Raw genomic sequence first — 13,098 nt, 5'->3', positions numbered from 1 at the left:
TGGGCAAGAGAGGCTACCTCAGGTGGCAATCCTTAAGCAAAAACAAAGCACAAAGGCGTGGAGCCCTGGGGACAAAGCAACCCTGAAATATCTACCCTCTGAAACTGAGGAACATGGGCAAGAGAGGCTAGCTCAGGTGGCACTCGTTAAGCAAAAACAAAACCCAAAGGCGTGGAGACCTGGGGAAAAAGCAACCCTGAAATATCTACCCTCTGAAACTGAGGAAGATGGGCAAGAGAGGCTGGCTTCAGGTGGCAATCTTTAAGCAAAAGAAACACACAAGGGCGTGGGGAGCTGGGGAAAAGGCAACACTGAGAAATCCACCCTCTGAAACGGACGAAGATGGGCAACAGAGGCTAGCTCAGGTGGCACTCGTTAAGCAAAAGAAACACACAAGGGCGTGGAGGCCTGGGGAAAAAGCAACACGGAGAAATCCACCCTCTGAAACTGAGGAACATGGGCAAAAGAAGCTAGCTCAGGTTGCAACCTTGAAGCAGAAAAAAAACACAAGGGCGTGCAGACCTGGCAAAAAAGCAACAGTGAGAAATCTACCCTCTGAAACCGACGAAGATGGACAACAGAGGCTAGCTCAGGTGGCAATTTTTAAGGAAAAATAAAAGGAAGTGCGTGGAGACCTGGGGAAAAAGCAACACGGAGAAATCTACCCTCTAGAACTGAGAAAGAAGCGCAACAGAGGCTAGCTCAGGTGGCAATCTTTAAGCAAAAAAAATAAGATAAAAAAATACAATGGCGAGGAGACCCGGTGAAAAAGCAACCCTGAAAAAGGTACCCTCTGAAACTGAGGAAGCAGGGCAACAGTGCCTAGCTCAGGTGACAATCTTTAAGCAAAAGAAACACACAAGGGCGTGGGGAGCTGGCGAAAAGGCAACACTGAGAAATCCACCCTCTGAAACGGACGAAGATGGGCAACAGAGGCTAGCTCAGGTGGCAATCTTTAAGCAAAAGAAACACACAAGGGCGTGGAGACCTGGGGAAAAAGCAACACGGAGAAATCCACCCTCTGAAACTGAGGAAGATGGGCAAGAGAGGCTACCTCAGGTGGCAATCCTTAAGCAAAAACAAAGCACAAAGGCGTGGAGCCCTGGGGACAAAGCAACCCTGAAATATCTACCCTCTGAAACTGAGGAACATGGGCAAGAGAGGCTAGCTCAGGTGGCAATCGTTAAGCAAAAACAAAACCCAAAGGCGTGGAGACCTGGGGAAAAAGCAACCCTGAAATATCTACCCTCTGAAACTGAGGAAGATGGGCAAGAGAGGCTGGCTTCAGGTGGCAATCTTTAAGCAAAAGAAACACACAAGGGCGTGGAGGCCTGGGGAAAAAGCAACACGGAGAAATCCACCCTCTGAAACTGAGGGACATGGGCAAAAGAAGCTAGCTCAGGTTGCAACCTTTAAGCAGAAAAAAAACACAAGGGCGTGCAGACCTGGCAAAAAAGCAACAGTGAGAAATCTACCCTCTGAAACCGACGAAGATGGACAACAGAGGCTAGCTCAGGTGGCAATTTTTAAGGAAAAATAAAAGGAAGTGCGTGGAGACCTGGGGAAAAAGCAACACGGAGAAATCTACCCTCTAGAACTGAGAAAGAAGCGCAACAGAGGCTAGCTCAGGTGGCAATCTTTAAGCAAAAAAAATAAGATAAAAAAATACAATGGCGAGGAGACCCGGTCAAAAAGCAACCCTGAAAAAGGTACCCTCTGAAACTGAGGAAGCAGGGCAACAGTGCCTAGCTCAGGTGACAATCTTTAAGCAAAAGAAACACACAAGGGCGTGGGGAGCTGGCGAAAAGGCAACACTGAGAAATCCACCCTCTGAAACGGACGAAGATGGGCAACAGAGGCTAGCTCAGGTGGCAATCTTTAAGCAAAAGAAACACACAAGGGCGTGGAGACCTGGGGAAAAAGCAACACGGAGAAATCCACCCTCTGAAACTGAGGAAGATGGGCAAGAGAGGCTACCTCAGGTGGCAATCCTTAAGCAAAAACAAAGCACAAAGGCGTGGAGCCCTGGGGACAAAGCAACCCTGAAATATCTACCCTCTGAAACTGAGGAACATGGGCAAGAGAGGCTAGCTCAGGTGGCACTCGTTAAGCAAAAACAAAACCCAAAGGCGTGGAGACCTGGGGAAAAAGCAACCCTGAAATATCTACCCTCTGAAACTGAGGAAGATGGGCAAGAGAGGCTGGCTTCAGGTGGCAATCTTTAAGCAAAAGAAACACACAAGGGCGTGGAGGCCTGGGGAAAAAGCAACACGGAGAAATCCACCCTCTGAAACTGAGGGACATGGGCAAAAGAAGCTAGCTCAGGTTGCAACCTTTAAGCAGAAAAAAAACACAAGGGCGTGCAGACCTGGCAAAAAAGCAACAGTGAGAAATCTACCCTCTGAAACCGACGAAGATGGACAACAGAGGCTAGCTCAGGTGGCAATTTTTAAGGAAAAATAAAAGGAAGTGCGTGGAGACCTGGGGAAAAAGCAACACGGAGAAATCTACCCTCTAGAACTGAGAAAGAAGCGCAACAGAGGCTAGCTCAGGTGGCAATCTTTAAGCAAAAAAAATAAGATAAAAAAATACAATGGCGAGGAGACCCGGTGAAAAAGCAACCCTGAAAAAGGTACCCTCTGAAACTGAGGAAGCAGGGCAACAGTGCCTAGCTCAGGTGACAATCTTTAAGCAAAAGAAACACACAAGGGCGTGGGGAGCTGGCGAAAAGGCAACACTGAGAAATCCACCCTCTGAAACGGACGAAGATGGGCAACAGAGGCTAGCTCAGGTGGCAATCTTTAAGCAAAAGAAACACACAAGGGCGTGGAGACCTGGGGAAAAAGCAACACGGAGAAATCCACCCTCTGAAACTGAGGAAGATGGGCAAGAGAGGCTACCTCAGGTGGCAATCCTTAAGCAAAAACAAAGCACAAAGGCGTGGAGCCCTGGGGACAAAGCAACCCTGAAATATCTACCCTCTGAAACTGAGGAACATGGGCAAGAGAGGCTAGCTCAGGTGGCACTCGTTAAGCAAAAACAAAACCCAAAGGCGTGGAGACCTGGGGAAAAAGCAACCCTGAAATATCTACCCTCTGAAACTGAGGAAGATGGGCAAGAGAGGCTGGCTTCAGGTGGCAATCTTTAAGCAAAAGAAACACACAAGGGCGTGGGGAGCTGGGGAAAAGGCAACACTGAGAAATCCACCCTCTGAAACGGACGAAGATGGGCAACAGAGGCTAGCTCAGGTGGCAATCGTTAAGCAAAAGAAACACACAAGGGCGTGGAGGCCTGGGGAAAAAGCAACACGGAGAAATCCACCCTCTGAAACTGAGGAACATGGGCAAAAGAAGCTAGCTCAGGTTGCAACCTTGAAGCAGAAAAAAAACACAAGGGCGTGCAGACCTGGCAAAAAAGCAACAGTGAGAAATCTACCCTCTGAAACCGACGAAGATGGACAACAGAGGCTAGCTCAGGTGGCAATTTTTAAGGAAAAATAAAAGGAAGTGCGTGGAGACCTGGGGAAAAAGCAACACGGAGAAATCTACCCTCTAGAACTGAGAAAGAAGCGCAACAGAGGCTAGCTCAGGTGGCAATCTTTAAGCAAAAATAATAAAATAAAAAAATACAATGGCGAGGAGACCCGGTCAAAAAGCAACCCTGAAAAAGGTACCCTCTGAAACTGAGGAAGCAGGGCAACAGTGCCTAGCTCAGGTGACAATCTTTAAGCAAAAGAAACACACAAGGGCGTGGGGAGCTGGCGAAAAGGCAACACTGAGAAATCCACCCTCTGAAACGGACGAAGATGGGCAACAGAGGCTAGCTCAGGTGGCAATCTTTAAGCAAAAGAAACACACAAGGGCGTGGAGACCTGGGGAAAAAGCAACACGGAGAAATCCACCCTCTGAAACTGAGGAAGATGGGCAAGAGAGGCTACCTCAGGTGGCAATCCTTAAGCAAAAACAAAGCACAAAGGCGTGGAGCCCTGGGGACAAAGCAACCCTGAAATATCTACCCTCTGAAACTGAGGAACATGGGCAAGAGAGGCTAGCTCAGGTGGCACTCGTTAAGCAAAAACAAAACCCAAAGGCGTGGAGACCTGGGGAAAAAGCAACCCTGAAATATCTACCCTCTGAAACTGAGGAAGATGGGCAAGAGAGGCTGGCTTCAGGTGGCAATCTTTAAGCAAAAGAAACACACAAGGGCGTGGGGAGCTGGGGAAAAGGCAACACTGAGAAATCCACCCTCTGAAACGGACGAAGATGGGCAACAGAGGCTAGCTCAGGTGGCAATCGTTAAGCAAAAGAAACACACAAGGGCGTGGAGGCCTGGGGAAAAAGCAACACGGAGAAATCCACCCTCTGAAACTGAGGAACATGGGCAAAAGAAGCTAGCTCAGGTTGCAACCTTGAAGCAGAAAAAAAACACAAGGGCGTGCAGACCTGGCAAAAAAGCAACAGTGAGAAATCTACCCTCTGAAACCGACGAAGATGGACAACAGAGGCTAGCTCAGGTGGCAATTTTTAAGGAAAAATAAAAGGAAGTGCGTGGAGACCTGGGGAAAAAGCAACACGGAGAAATCTACCCTCTAGAACTGAGAAAGAAGCGCAACAGAGGCTAGCTCAGGTGGCAATCTTTAAGCAAAAAAAATAAAATAAAAAAATACAATGGCGAGGAGACCCGGTCAAAAAGCAACCCTGAAAAAGGTACCCTCTGAAACTGAGGAAGCAGGGCAACAGTGCCTAGCTCAGGTGACAATCTTTAAGCAAAAGAAACACACAAGGGCGTGGGGAGCTGGCGAAAAGGCAACACTGAGAAATCCACCCTCTGAAACGGACGAAGATGGGCAACAGAGGCTAGCTCAGGTGGCAATCTTTAAGCAAAAGAAACACACAAGGGCGTGGAGACCTGGGGAAAAAGCAACACGGAGAAATCCACCCTCTGAAACTGAGGAAGATGGGCAAGAGAGGCTACCTCAGGTGGCAATCCTTAAGCAAAAACAAAGCACAAAGGCGTGGAGCCCTGGGGACAAAGCAACCCTGAAATATCTACCCTCTGAAACTGAGGAACATGGGCAAGAGAGGCTAGCTCAGGTGGCACTCGTTAAGCAAAAACAAAACCCAAAGGCGTGGAGACCTGGGGAAAAAGCAACCCTGAAATATCTACCCTCTGAAACTGAGGAAGATGGGCAAGAGAGGCTGGCTTCAGGTGGCAATCTTTAAGCAAAAGAAACACACAAGGGCGTGGAGGCCTGGGGAAAAAGCAACACGGAGAAATCCACCCTCTGAAACTGAGGGACATGGGCAAAAGAAGCTAGCTCAGGTTGCAACCTTGAAGCAGAAAAAAAACACAAGGGCGTGCAGACCTGGCAAAAAAGCAACAGTGAGAAATCTACCCTCTGAAACCGACGAAGATGGACAACAGAGGCTAGCTCAGGTGGCAATTTTTAAGGAAAAATAAAAGGAAGTGCGTGGAGACCTGGGGAAAAAGCAACACGGAGAAATCTACCCTCTAGAACTGAGAAAGAAGCGCAACAGAGGCTAGCTCAGGTGGCAATCTTTAAGCAAAAAAAATAAGATAAAAAAATACAATGGCGAGGAGACCCGGTGAAAAAGCAACCCTGAAAAAGGTACCCTCTGAAACTGAGGAAGCAGGGCAACAGTGCCTAGCTCAGGTGACAATCTTTAAGCAAAAGAAACACACAAGGGCGTGGGGAGCTGGCGAAAAGGCAACACTGAGAAATCCACCCTCTGAAACGGACGAAGATGGGCAACAGAGGCTAGCTCAGGTGGCAATCTTTAAGCAAAAGAAACACACAAGGGCGTGGAGACCTGGGGAAAAAGCAACACGGAGAAATCCACCCTCTGAAACTGAGGAAGATGGGCAAGAGAGGCTACCTCAGGTGGCAATCCTTAAGCAAAAACAAAGCACAAAGGCGTGGAGCCCTGGGGACAAAGCAACCCTGAAATATCTACCCTCTGAAACTGAGGAACATGGGCAAGAGAGGCTAGCTCAGGTGGCACTCGTTAAGCAAAAACAAAACCCAAAGGCGTGGAGACCTGGGGAAAAAGCAACCCTGAAATATCTACCCTCTGAAACTGAGGAAGATGGGCAAGAGAGGCTGGCTTCAGGTGGCAATCTTTAAGCAAAAGAAACACACAAGGGCGTGGGGAGCTGGGGAAAAGGCAACACTGAGAAATCCACCCTCTGAAACGGACGAAGATGGGCAACAGAGGCTAGCTCAGGTGGCAATCGTTAAGCAAAAGAAACACACAAGGGCGTGGAGGCCTGGGGAAAAAGCAACACGGAGAAATCCACCCTCTGAAACTGAGGAACATGGGCAAAAGAAGCTAGCTCAGGTTGCAACCTTGAAGCAGAAAAAAAACACAAGGGCGTGCAGACCTGGCAAAAAAGCAACAGTGAGAAATCTACCCTCTGAAACCGACGAAGATGGACAACAGAGGCTAGCTCAGGTGGCAATTTTTAAGGAAAAATAAAAGGAAGTGCGTGGAGACCTGGGGAAAAAGCAACACGGAGAAATCTACCCTCTAGAACTGAGAAAGAAGCGCAACAGAGGCTAGCTCAGGTGGCAATCTTTAAGCAAAAAAAATAAAATAAAAAAATACAATGGCGAGGAGACCCGGTCAAAAAGCAACCCTGAAAAAGGTACCCTCTGAAACTGAGGAAGCAGGGCAACAGTGCCTAGCTCAGGTGACAATCTTTAAGCAAAAGAAACACACAAGGGCGTGGGGAGCTGGCGAAAAGGCAACACTGAGAAATCCACCCTCTGAAACGGACGAAGATGGGCAACAGAGGCTAGCTCAGGTGGCAATCTTTAAGCAAAAGAAACACACAAGGGCGTGGAGACCTGGGGAAAAAGCAACACGGAGAAATCCACCCTCTGAAACTGAGGAAGATGGGCAAGAGAGGCTACCTCAGGTGGCAATCCTTAAGCAAAAACAAAGCACAAAGGCGTGGAGCCCTGGGGACAAAGCAACCCTGAAATATCTACCCTCTGAAACTGAGGAACATGGGCAAGAGAGGCTAGCTCAGGTGGCACTCGTTAAGCAAAAACAAAACCCAAAGGCGTGGAGACCTGGGGAAAAAGCAACCCTGAAATATCTACCCTCTGAAACTGAGGAAGATGGGCAAGAGAGGCTGGCTTCAGGTGGCAATCTTTAAGCAAAAGAAACACACAAGGGCGTGGGGAGCTGGGGAAAAGGCAACACTGAGAAATCCACCCTCTGAAACGGACGAAGATGGGCAACAGAGGCTAGCTCAGGTGGCAATCGTTAAGCAAAAGAAACACACAAGGGCGTGGAGGCCTGGGGAAAAAGCAACACGGAGAAATCCACCCTCTGAAACTGAGGAACATGGGCAAAAGAAGCTAGCTCAGGTTGCAACCTTGAAGCAGAAAAAAAACACAAGGGCGTGCAGACCTGGCAAAAAAGCAACAGTGAGAAATCTACCCTCTGAAACCGACGAAGATGGACAACAGAGGCTAGCTCAGGTGGCAATTTTTAAGGAAAAATAAAAGGAAGTGCGTGGAGACCTGGGGAAAAAGCAACACGGAGAAATCTACCCTCTAGAACTGAGAAAGAAGCGCAACAGAGGCTAGCTCAGGTGGCAATCTTTAAGCAAAAATAATAAAATAAAAAAATACAATGGCGAGGAGACCCGGTCAAAAAGCAACCCTGAAAAAGGTACCCTCTGAAACTGAGGAAGCAGGGCAACAGTGCCTAGCTCAGGTGACAATCTTTAAGCAAAAGAAACACACAAGGGCGTGGGGAGCTGGCGAAAAGGCAACACTGAGAAATCCACCCTCTGAAACGGACGAAGATGGGCAACAGAGGCTAGCTCAGGTGGCAATCTTTAAGCAAAAGAAACACACAAGGGCGTGGAGACCTGGGGAAAAAGCAACACGGAGAAATCCACCCTCTGAAACTGAGGAAGATGGGCAAGAGAGGCTACCTCAGGTGGCAATCCTTAAGCAAAAACAAAGCACAAAGGCGTGGAGCCCTGGGGACAAAGCAACCCTGAAATATCTACCCTCTGAAACTGAGGAACATGGGCAAGAGAGGCTAGCTCAGGTGGCAATCGTTAAGCAAAAACAAAACACAAAGGCGTGGAGACCTGGGGAAAAAGCAACCCTGAAATATCTACCCTCTGAAACTGAGGAAGATGGGCAAGAGAGGCTGGCTTCAGGTGGCAATCTTTAAGCAAAAGAAACACACAAGGGCGTGGAGGCCTGGGGAAAAAGCAACACGGAGAAATCCACCCTCTGAAACTGAGGGACATGGGCAAAAGAAGCTAGCTCAGGTTGCAACCTTTAAGCAGAAAAAAAACACAAGGGCGTGCAGACCTGGCAAAAAAGCAACAGTGAGAAATCTACCCTCTGAAACCGACGAAGATGGACAACAGAGGCTAGCTCAGGTGGCAATTTTTAAGCAGAAAAAAAAAAGGAAGTGCGTGGAGACCTGGGGAAAAAGCAACACGGAGAAATCTACCCTCTAGAACTGAGAAAGAAGCGCAACAGAGGCTAGCTCAGGTGGCAATCTTTAAGCAAAAAAAATAAGATAAAAAAATACAATGGCGAGGAGACCCGGTCAAAAAGCAACCCTGAAAAAGGTACCCTCTGAAACTGAGGAAGCAGGGCAACAGTGCCTAGCTCAGGTGACAATCTTTAAGCAAAAGAAACACACAAGGGCGTGGGGAGCTGGCGAAAAGGCAACACTGAGAAATCCACCCTCTGAAACGGACGAAGATGGGCAACAGAGGCTAGCTCAGGTGGCAATCTTTAAGCAAAAGAAACACACAAGGGCGTGGAGACCTGGGGAAAAAGCAAAACGGAGAAATCCACCCTCTGAAACTGAGGAAGATGGGCAAGAGAGGCTACCTCAGGTGGCAATCCTTAAGCAAAAACAAAGCACAAAGGCGTGGAGCCCTGGGGACAAAGCAACCCTGAAATATCTACCCTCTGAAACTGAGGAACATGGGCAAGAGAGGCTAGCTCAGGTGGCAATCGTTAAGCAAAAACAAAACACAAAGGCGTGGAGACCTGGGGAAAAAGCAACCCTGAAATATCTACCCTCTGAAACTGAGGAAGATGGGCAAGAGAGGCTGGCTTCAGGTGGCAATCTTTAAGCAAAAGAAACACACAAGGGCGTGGAGGCCTGGGGAAAAAGCAACACGGAGAAATCCACCCTCTGAAACTGAGGGACATGGGCAAAAGAAGCTAGCTCAGGTTGCAACCTTTAAGCAGAAAAAAAACACAAGGGCGTGCAGACCTGGCAAAAAAGCAACAGTGAGAAATCTACCCTCTGAAACCGACGAAGATGGACAACAGAGGCTAGCTCAGGTGGCAATTTTTAAGCAGAAAAAAAAAAGGAAGTGCGTGGAGACCTGGGGAAAAAGCAACACGGAGAAATCTACCCTCTAGAACTGAGAAAGAAGCGCAACAGAGGCTAGCTCAGGTGGCAATCTTTAAGCAAAAAAAATAAGATAAAAAAATACAATGGCGAGGAGACCCGGTCAAAAAGCAACCCTGAAAAAGGTACCCTCTGAAACTGAGGAAGCAGGGCAACAGTGCCTAGCTCAGGTGACAATCTTTAAGCAAAAGAAACACACAAGGGCGTGGGGAGCTGGCGAAAAGGCAACACTGAGAAATCCACCCTCTGAAACGGAGGAAGATGGGCAACAGAGGCTAGCTCAGGTGGCAATCTTTAAGCAAAAGAAACACACAAGGGCGTGGAGACCTGGGGAAAAAGCAACACGGAGAAATCCACCCTCTGAAACTGAGGAAGATGGGCAAGAGAGGCTACCTCAGGTGGCAATCCTTAAGCAAAAACAAAGCACAAAGGCGTGGAGCCCTGGGGACAAAGCAACCCTGAAATATCTACCCTCTGAAACTGAGGAACATGGGCAAGAGAGGCTAGCTCAGGTGGCAATCGTTAAGCAAAAACAAAACACAAAGGCGTGGAGACCTGGGGAAAAAGCAACCCTGAAATATCTACCCTCTGAAACTGAGGAAGATGGGCAAGAGAGGCTGGCTTCAGGTGGCAAACGTTAAGCAAAAGAAACACACAAGGGCGTGGAGACCTGGGGAAACAGCAACACGGAGATATCGACCCTCTGAAACTCAGGAAGATGGGCAAGAGAGGCTAGCTCAGGTGGCAATCGTTAAGCAAAAACAAAACCCAAAGGCGTGGAGACCTGGGGAAAAAGCAACCCTGAAATATCTACCCTCTGAAACTGAGGAAGATGGGCAAGAGAGGCTGGCTTCAGGTGGCAATCTTTAAGCAAAAGAAACACACAAGGGCGTGGGGAGCTGGGGAAAAGGCAACACTGAGAAATCCACCCTCTGAAACGGACGAAGATGGGCAACAGAGGCTAGCTCAGGTGGCAATCGTTAAGCAAAAGAAACACACAAGGGCGTGGAGGCCTGGGGAAAAAGCAACACGGAGAAATCCACCCTCTGAAACTGAGGAACATGGGCAAAAGAAGCTAGCTCAGGTTGCAACCTTGAAGCAGAAAAAAAACACAAGGGCGTGCAGACCTGGCAAAAAAGCAACAGTGAGAAATCTACCCTCTGAAACCGACGAAGATGGACAACAGAGGCTAGCTCAGGTGGCAATTTTTAAGGAAAAATAAAAGGAAGTGCGTGGAGACCTGGGGAAAAAGCAACACGGAGAAATCTACCCTCTAGAACTGAGAAAGAAGCGCAACAGAGGCTAGCTCAGGTGGCAATCTTTAAGCAAAAAAAATAAGATAAAAAAATACAATGGCGAGGAGACCCGGTGAAAAAGCAACCCTGAAAAAGGTACCCTCTGAAACTGAGGAAGCAGGGCAACAGTGCCTAGCTCAGGTGACAATCTTTAAGCAAAAGAAACACACAAGGGCGTGGGGAGCTGGCGAAAAGGCAACACTGAGAAATCCACCCTCTGAAACGGACGAAGATGGGCAACAGAGGCTAGCTCAGGTGGCAATCTTTAAGCAAAAGAAACACACAAGGGCGTGGAGACCTGGGGAAAAAGCAACACGGAGAAATCCACCCTCTGAAACTGAGGAAGATGGGCAAGAGAGGCTACCTCAGGTGGCAATCCTTAAGCAAAAACAAAGCACAAAGGCGTGGAGCCCTGGGGACAAAGCAACCCTGAAATATCTACCCTCTGAAACTGAGGAACATGGGCAAGAGAGGCTAGCTCAGGTGGCACTCGTTAAGCAAAAACAAAACCCAAAGGCGTGGAGACCTGGGGAAAAAGCAACCCTGAAATATCTACCCTCTGAAACTGAGGAAGATGGGCAAGAGAGGCTGGCTTCAGGTGGCAATCTTTAAGCAAAAGAAACACACAAGGGCGTGGAGGCCTGGGGAAAAAGCAACACGGAGAAATCCACCCTCTGAAACTGAGGGACATGGGCAAAAGAAGCTAGCTCAGGTTGCAACCTTTAAGCAGAAAAAAAACACAAGGGCGTGCAGACCTGGCAAAAAAGCAACAGTGAGAAATCTACCCTCTGAAACCGACGAAGATGGACAACAGAGGCTAGCTCAGGTGGCAATTTTTAAGCAGAAAAAAAAAAGGAAGTGCGTGGAGACCTGGGGAAAAAGCAACACGGAGAAATCTACCCTCTAGAACTGAGAAAGAAGCGCAACAGAGGCTAGCTCAGGTGGCAATCTTTAAGCAAAAAAAATAAGATAAAAAAATACAATGGCGAGGAGACCCGGTGAAAAAGCAACCCTGAAAAAGGTACCCTCTGAAACTGAGGAAGCAGGGCAACAGTGCCTAGCTCAGGTGACAATCTTTAAGCAAAAGAAACACACAAGGGCGTGGGGAGCTGGCGAAAAGGCAACACTGAGAAATCCACCCTCTGAAACGGACGAAGATGGGCAACAGAGGCTAGCTCAGGTGGCAATCTTTAAGCAAAAGAAACACACAAGGGCGTGGAGACCTGGGGAAAAAGCAACACGGAGAAATCCACCCTCTGAAACTGAGGAAGATGGGCAAGAGAGGCTACCTCAGGTGGCAATCCTTAAGCAAAAACAAAGCACAAAGGCGTGGAGCCCTGGGGACAAAGCAACCCTGAAATATCTACCCTCTGAAACTGAGGAACATGGGCAAGAGAGGCTAGCTCAGGTGGCAATCGTTAAGCAAAAACAAAACACAAAGGCGTGGAGACCTGGGGAAAAAGCAACCCTGAAATATCTACCCTCTGAAACTGAGGAAGATGGGCAAGAGAGGCTGGCTTCAGGTGGCAATCTTTAAGCAAAAGAAACACACAAGGGCGTGGAGGCCTGGGGAAAAAGCAACACGGAGAAATCCACCCTCTGAAACTGAGGGACATGGGCAAAAGAAGCTAGCTCAGGTTGCAACCTTTAAGCAGAAAAAAAACACAAGGGCGTGCAGACCTGGCAAAAAAGCAACAGTGAGAAATCTACCCTCTGAAACCGACGAAGATGGACAACAGAGGCTAGCTCAGGTGGCAATTTTTAAGGAAAAATAAAAGGAAGTGCGTGGAGACCTGGGGAAAAAGCAACACGGAGAAATCTACCCTCTAGAACTGAGAAAGAAGCGCAACAGAGGCTAGCTCAGGTGGCAATCTTTAAGCAAAAAAAATAAGATAAAAAAATACAATGGCGAGGAGACCCAGTGAAAAAGCAACCCTGAAAAAGGTACCCTCTGAAACTGAGGAAGCAGGGCAACAGTGCCTAGCTCAGGTGACAATCTTTAAGCAAAAGAAACACACAAGGGCGTGGGGAGCTGGCGAAAAGGCAACACTGAGAAATCCACCCTCTGAAACGGACGAAGATGGGCAACAGAGGCTAGCTCAGGTGGCAATCTTTAAGCAAAAGAAACACACAAGGGCGTGGAGACCTGGGGAAAAAGCAACACGGAGAAATCCACCCTCTGAAACTGAGGAAGATGGGCAAGAGAGGCTACCTCAGGTGGCAATCCTTAAGCAAAAACAAAGCACAAAGGCGTGGAGCCCTGGGGACAAAGCAACCCTGAAATATCTACCCTCTGAAACTGAGGAACATGGGCAAGAGAGGCTAGCTCAGGTGGCACTCGTTAAGCAAAAACAAAACCCAAAGGCGTGGAGACC

The sequence above is a fragment of the Equus asinus genome, chromosome 28 (assembly GCF_041296235.1).
Source record: "Equus asinus isolate D_3611 breed Donkey chromosome 28, EquAss-T2T_v2, whole genome shotgun sequence".
In the NCBI taxonomy this organism is placed as follows: Eukaryota; Metazoa; Chordata; class Mammalia; order Perissodactyla; family Equidae; genus Equus; species Equus asinus.
This window is presented reverse-complemented; position numbering follows the sequence as displayed.